Consider the following 7,657-nt stretch of genomic DNA (forward strand, 5'->3'; position numbering starts at 1 on the left):
ACTCTTTCCAAAAGCCACCCCAGCTGTCTTGCCTTACACATCTTCCTCCCTTCTGGGAAGGGCTAGCCAAACTGTCTTCAAAAGCAAGAAACTCCTAAAAATCAAGGGAAGGAGGGGACAGAGGCGTATGTGTTGATTTCTGAACACCATCTTTCAACGAAGCAGTTCTCAATAACTCCTGAAATTCTCATGTTCCCCATATACAAAGTAATCTTGAATTAGTGACTGGCACTTCTGGATACCTTCCCAGAGAACAACTAAAACATGAGCCTAGACCAAAGCCAAGAGTTCTGCTTACCCCTTTTGCCCACCCTGCTGCCCGACTTCAGAAGTAAATTACCCCTTCTTTTTTCTTCTTTTGGAGGTACTGTAACAGTATTAAAAGATATAAACAAACAAGGCATGACAGCTATCATTGATGTGTAATTAAAAAACACAAGCTCATTAACTTAATAAGAAATGAGACAGCAATGTCACTGAAGGAAAGCAGCTTTCATCACTGTGCTGCAACAAGCTTCCCCAGCCAGGAGAATGGGAGCAAGATTCCAAAGCCAGCAAACCATCGCTGGGAAAAACCCTTTGACAGGACCATGAGGGCCATGTGGCTCCTAGGCATATTTTGCAGAGGGGCCTCACTTCTACTGTCCCCTGCACCAGGGCTCTGCCAACGAGCATGGTGCTGCAGAGGCCCAGGCTGGGCTTAGACCAACCTCATGTTAGAGGAATGACTGTTCCTTACCAGCAAGGGACTGATTCCTTAGGCTACTGCTGAAGCCAAGCCCAATGCAGTTTCTCAGTTTAACATTATAAAGTCCTAAAGCCACAGACTAACAGCAGGGGTATGGTTTGGTGGGGTTGTTTTGTTTGCTCATTTTAAACAAGCAATATCACGGCATCTGGCCAACTGGGTCTGTAGATTGCTGAACCTTGGGGTGACTGGAAAACAAATTAAACATAAATCCTTTTTCACACTTCCAGAGTTCTTCCATTTTTTCCTAGAATATAAAAACATTATGAAGGCCAAAGTATCCTCAATACTTCTTTATTTTCTATAAAGGGGGAAAAAATTCACAAGAATGAGGAAAAAAAAGAAAAAACAGCAAAATTGATTTTTATTTGTCTTGCCACCAAAATAAAGAAGCTATCTGAAAAGTCACTATTGATATGGAAGAACTCACAAAAAAAAGGAGGTGATTGTTCAGCAGAGAGAAGCAGTTAATTGCTTCAGACACTCAACTGCACTGAACCAATCCTTTAAATAATGCACAGCGCCACAGTCAATACAAGCCTCTAATTCAGTCTGGAGATCCTGCTGCTGCACATGAATCATTTCAGCCATGGTCCTACAGCTTACAATTGCAGCTGATGCTCAAACAAATTGCATTTCATCAATCAAAGGCTCTGCAATCAATTAGCCAACACACAAAGCACTCTGTCTCCATCACTTCAGAGGCTGGTTAAAAATATGTTATGAGTCAATATATTTTGTTAATATATTGTAAATACGAGTCAATATATTTTTGGTTTGGTTGGTTGAATTTTTTGGTTCTGGTTTGGTTTTTTTGGTTTTTTTTTTGGAGAGAGAAGCAGCAATTACCTGATTTTCTTTTCAGAACCTAACTCTTCCTTATGAGACGTATTAAAAAGACTATGATAAGCAATTGTTAACTAGGACAGCATCTATTTCAGAACAGAATTGTTACATTAATAAAAATACATTTTTGTAAAAGGAAACCAATTTAAAAAAAGATCACAGCAAGGTTCTGTCAGAACCTGCACTAACCACCTGGTACTCACTGACACTGAGTCAGCAGCAACAGGAAGGTTATCCTGAACAACCAGCTAAAAATAACGTGCAGCTGACAAATCATGGGCAGGGCAACAAGGATACAATCTTAATTACAGGAACTTCACATTTGCAGACAAGCAAAGAGCAGAGGAAAAAAAAAACCAACCTAAAACCAAAGCAGCAAAGAGACACTTATAGACACTTCCATGAATGCAAGTCCTGGGTTTATTCAGTTTTATTCTCTCTCCATAAACTGTCCTAGAAATATAGCTAATAATTCCACAGCTGATTTTAGAGGCACAGAGCCATCAACAGCAAAAACTGACCTTGCTGGGAGAGACATATGTATAAAAAAAGCCAACAAAATGCGAAGCACAATCAAAGTGAGTAGTAGCTTAAGGTCTCTGTCATAGCACAAAGTCATGAAATTCCAGACAACTTCGCAGACGCTTGTTATGTCCTAATGCATATTGCACACATGCATGAACCTTAAAGTTCTTACCTACAGTATCTGGAAGATCTGATATTGTCCACTACAAAACCAGATATTTAAGTAGTCTGTGCCTGCTAAAGATTCAGTATTTTAGTGCAGAAGTTTCCACAGCCTGCGAGATCTGCCTACTTTCACCATTACACTTCAGGAAGTCTGGATGCAGCTATCACTGAGCAAACTTGACATTTCTTGATAACACAGTTGAAATTTGGACATAATTCAAACTTCAATGTTACACAACTTAGACTCCAGACAGCATTCGTTCCAAAGTGCCAAGCCTGAAGAAAAAAAAAAAACCAAACATTTGAAGACATGTAGACATCCACAAAGCTAAACCATCTGGGAGAATTACATACTCAAGAAGTCAAACTGATGACCTGGAAAACAAGCTGTAATTAAGAGATGCCAGTTCCAGCTGCATTTCTAAAATGCACAAAGGCCAGACACCCAGGTTTTTATTATTGATTACTTTCCACTAGAATTATGTAATACTTTATGCTTATTAATTTCTTGAGCTTCAACATATATCTTTATAAAAACTTGTGCAACAGATAGTCCTTGGACTTCTTTGACCTTAATTCATATTTTAAGTGTGGATAAGGGATAATTTTGAAATTTCCATGTTATGGCAACATCTGCCTAATAAGAGGAATTAAAGCTTTCATCACATCCCTACTGCTATACCATGGGCAAGACCCAAGACGTAGCTGCAGATGGCGGAGCAGAGGCAGATCCCTGCTTTTCTGTGCAGGGTAGCAAAGAGAGTCACAGCGTGGCTGCTCCGATAGGCACATCTCACAGCAAAACCAAGCAATATCCACCTTTTCACCCCACCGTGAGCAAAGCAAGCTGTGCTGTGTGTTCACTCTACCACTACCTACAGCTTTATCTTCCAGCACCCAAAGACAGAAGAAACACAGCTTCTGCCCAGCGTTCTGTCAGTGACGGATAGTTGGACAAAAGCTGCGAAAACTCAGCTGAAACAGGACCAAGACAATGCTAGTACCTTGCAAAAAGCAAGAGAAAATCCAATATATGTCCTTCCTCAATTGCTAGTGTTGATGTAAGTCTGTGAATGCCACTGGGTTTGCTCCTTTGCTAAAAACCCAGCCACCTCCCAGTTGTTCATCTAGCAGCTGTTGGCCAGAAGCTAGCACCTTCCCCTTGTGTAACTGTGACCACAAAACACCTGCCTTCCCATTACAAGGAAAGTCATATTTTCCAGTAAGAGGATAAATTTAACAACCAAAAAACAAGACCAAGTCAAGAGATCTTATGTCCAGCTTAGAAAGACAATTGCTGAGCTGTCATAGACCATCCTGAAAAAAAACCCAACTTGTGCACTGAGGTCCCAGCGTCTCCTCACCTATACAACACAAACATTTCATGCTGGCCCAGAAGGACCATCGCTTAATGCACTAATGCCCAATGGACAAGGATTTTTCTGGGGAATTAAGGCTATGGAAATCTCCATGTCACAAATGGACAAAATATTCATTTTCAAGATCCCAGATCTCAACTATTGGGCACCCGCGCTAAATCTTACAATGTGGTTCTTAACAATTGCTTGTGTGACTAGGTTCAGTTCATGGGGCCACATGTTTCGTGCCATCAGTCACCACCAAGCTTCTAGTCAGGAAAAGTATTTAGCAAAAGAGTATCTTACACAGACCAAACTCTGATTATGTGCATATTAACAGCAGGAACCAATACGAAAAGCCCCTAAAGTAATCAGTTAACAGATTTAGCAGTTTAAAAAGTGATACCATTGTTGAAGCCTTGTTTGAGGCCACTAGAGGTTCAAGTGAAGCAAGCAACAGCTGGAACCAGATTTAACACAGTGACTCTCCCAAGTGGGAAGGAGGGGGTCCCCTAAAATCTGCTCTCATTTCAATCACAGCTGTTAGCACAGTGCTAGCAGCACTGAAAAAGCATCCTGCCATCACAGAGCAACTGGGTTTGTTTGCAGATGGCTTTATGCCAGTAGCCAGCCAAGGTACCGAAAGCACAATGTACCAGCAGTCAGACATTTTTGAAGGGGACACAGAGAATGGAGGAAGGGCAGAGAGGGGACTGTGGCGAGCTATGGAGGCAAAAGTTCAATAACCAGGCACTGCTCAGGCACACTAATTCAAGTCACTCAAAGCTCCAGGGAGTTTCTCTCCTCTGTTTATACTTCCCCGTCCCAGCAGACTAGCAGCATCTCTTTCTGACCCCTGGCGTGGTTATCAGGCCAGACTGAGTCAATGAATTTACATAAACAGACACAGACACCACCGGGTGGTATCTCTTCACAATCACTCTGGCTACACCTTTCACTTCTGTCCTACCCAGCCACTCCCTGTGATCGCTTACTTATTTCACTGCAGAAGGACTGAATGCAGAGGCACCAGCACTGCAGCATACCTGGCAGGGAATGCTGCACCGTGCAGGCTCTGCAGCATTGCTCTAACACCTACAGAGGAGAGAGGGGACACCAACTTCCATTCCCGCAGCCTCATCAAACTTTTCTGGTGCAAGCATATCACTCAATTCCAAAAAGGTATAACGAAGGCAAGATGGCTGTGCGAAGAACAGGGAAAAGGAAAGAGAGATGACAAAGAAAGTCAAACCACACAGACATAATTATGTGAAATCCAAAGACAATAATCTGTCCCTGAAGCATCCTGGGTGAGAAGTGTAGTCAGAACTGGGTAAGACTCAGTCATCCATCGAAAGTAACAACTCATCTCCGAGAGCAGCTATGGTCACTAATACTGGGCAGACCATTGTCATGAAGGCAACAGAAACCTCAGTTGTTTAGGTTAACCGCCACAAAAGCTGGAGTTCTCATTTTTATACTGTCAGAACATGGACTATATCCAGAGGCTAAAGAGAAGAGGAAAAATGATAGATTAACATTTGGTTCTAAAAAGCTTTTGTTTAAGTGTGAAGTTTCCAATTGTTTACTCCAACTCTGGAAACAGAGGACCTTATTTCCAGAGCTTGATACCAACAAGCGTATGAGTCTCCCATCCTAAAAGGTCAGATATCTTAAACTAAACTCCCAAAACAAAGACTCGCTCTAAGCAGCATAATGTGTATCTGCATTCAAGCTATAAAATCTAATGTTCTTTGCTATTTTCTTGAGCTCTCTCCTCAAGTTTAAGAAATTCTGAATCATCAGAGGCAAAAGTAATTTAAAGTTTTATGTGAAAGCTGAAATTTACTGCTTTGTGCTGGCTCTTTGTGTCTCAGGACAAATTGAAAAGAATTCAGAGCACAATAAAATGAGAGTGGATGATTACATACAGGAAGATGGGGAGAGCTAACTATGGTATGTGGCATAATGCAGCGTCACTAGTGACGACTAAATATGAGGGTGTCATGCCTCAAGGAAGATGAATTAGGGTCAGTTACTCAGCATAATTAAAGAAGTGAATATTTAAATACCAGGAAAAAATTAGCTTTGTGAAAAGCAATCAAAGCCAATAATGGAGCATATAATGTATAACACTCAAGTCAGTGGAGGCAGTCAGTATTTTTGTTTCTAGTGAACAAAGGTGCCTTTGATCTCTAAGCCAAGGGTTGATGCATACTACCTCTACCAGAGTTAGCAGCCATCCTGCCTGTGGCCAATGATCCCAAGGTGTGCCTACACTGAAGATCTAAACTGAAAAAAAAGAAAAAGGAAAAAAGAAAAATCCATTTGAAAGCACCAAGCCCACATACATGCACACCACTAAAGGAAGGTATTCCACAGTCTACGCTCTGTTTCCCAGTGGATAAACAATAGCTTACTCACTCTATAAACCTGTCGAGAAATCAAAACTGTAGAGAATTTTTACAAGGCAATCTCCAAAGACTAAAGACATTTCTTTTATTAATTAGAAGGTACGCTTAACAAAGCATGTTAATTGCAGCTTGAGTTCACTTGGAGAGTCCTGTGTGTACAGTTTCCAAATAGCAAAGAGCAGCCTTCACATGCAGTTCATTTCTGCTCCCTCCTTTCTCTATCCTGCAAGCAGCATTCCCAGGTTTGAGATGAGACCGCTGCAATGCTGCAGCCAGGATCCTGCCTTGATGCTGTCCATGCCAGAATGCTTTATGATCAGCCAAGGCCACAGGCAGTGGCACAATAGACTGAGCCACTATAGGGAAAGTATAGGGTGATGCTTTTATCACCCTGACTACTTAGTGCTTACAATAAGCAGTACTGAAATAAGAGTTATAGCCCCTTCACCCATGCTGTAAGCCCATTCCTAGCCTCCACAACCTTTACCAAGCAATGTTAACATTAGACAAAGTTTGGCAACGAATGGAATCTAGGAATTTTTTTTTAAGATGAAGTTACACGCTTTGACTGAAGGCTCAGCTGAGGCTGATTTACACACCTGCATGATTTAAGTCACCCAACTCTAGGTTTTGAGGATTAATAATTTGAAGATTGCAGAAGCATCATATGCTATCACACACACACACACAATTCTGCTTGAAAAGTTCCCTGCTCCCTTAAGGTTTTGATGAATTTAGTGGGGGAATCATAGACAAGAGCAATCTCAGGACACACTTACTGCAAACACAAGATATCAAGTAGATTTTCACAGGCTAGACCTGTGTGTGTGCATATCTGATCAGAAGTTGGCACACTTCTCTTGAATGTAAACAAAAATAACACTTTGAGAAATCGCTATCTGGTGGCCATGGGAGAGAAAAATGCCAAAAACTCAGTTGTCTAAACTCAAGAGATTTAAGAGGCAGCACTGGAACCCCTGCATGTAGAAGCCACAATGTCAGTGCAGGATTAATTCCAAAGGAAAAACCTCTACCTCCAAGCAGCAACCAAGTAATGCTAATTTATTTTATCCTAATCTATATAAAGCAAACAAGTACATTTATTATAAAACAAGATAAAACTTGTTTGAGCAGCAAGGCAACCTAACATGTCTTTCAGTTGTTGGCATCATGCTGCGCTTTCTTTGCCCACGGAAAGCTGAATTTGTTTCCTACTTCTGAAATATTCTTGCTCTGTAACTATGTAATTTGCAACACAGATCTAGCTCCCTGCCCAAGGGCCACGGGGAAATACGCTGATGTGGACTTGACCTCTCATGATGGCGATGACAGAAGACGTTATGAAACCAAAATTCCCAGAAAAGCCTTAATTATCATCAAAGTCCCACTAGCTCCTCTCTCACAGCAAGAAGGGAAAGCAGTTCTCCCTTGCTACAGTTTTAACCTTGTTCTTCGGTGAATGTCTTATCTCTTCTCCAACTCAAAGGCGTGTTCCTCATTACGAGGAGGAAAGGGCCTAAGATACATATTGTGTGTGTATTTACATCAGCATGGCATTACTAACACGGGCGTACACTGATGTACAGAGATGACACACATTT

General features: G+C 41.4%; 1 protein-coding gene across 1 annotated transcript in view; it reads right to left on the reverse strand.

The window, feature by feature from the left end:
- Nucleotides 1–7,657, reverse strand: part of PLEKHA8 (pleckstrin homology domain containing, family A (phosphoinositide binding specific) member 8) — a 27,308-nt gene that overhangs the window by 17,129 nt on the left and 2,522 nt on the right. The gene's annotated exons all lie outside the window — the stretch shown is intronic.

This window comes from Buceros rhinoceros, unplaced genomic scaffold (genome assembly GCF_000710305.1).
Source record: "Buceros rhinoceros silvestris isolate BGI_N320 unplaced genomic scaffold, ASM71030v1 scaffold4898, whole genome shotgun sequence".
NCBI classification, from domain to species: Eukaryota; Metazoa; Chordata; class Aves; order Bucerotiformes; family Bucerotidae; genus Buceros; species Buceros rhinoceros.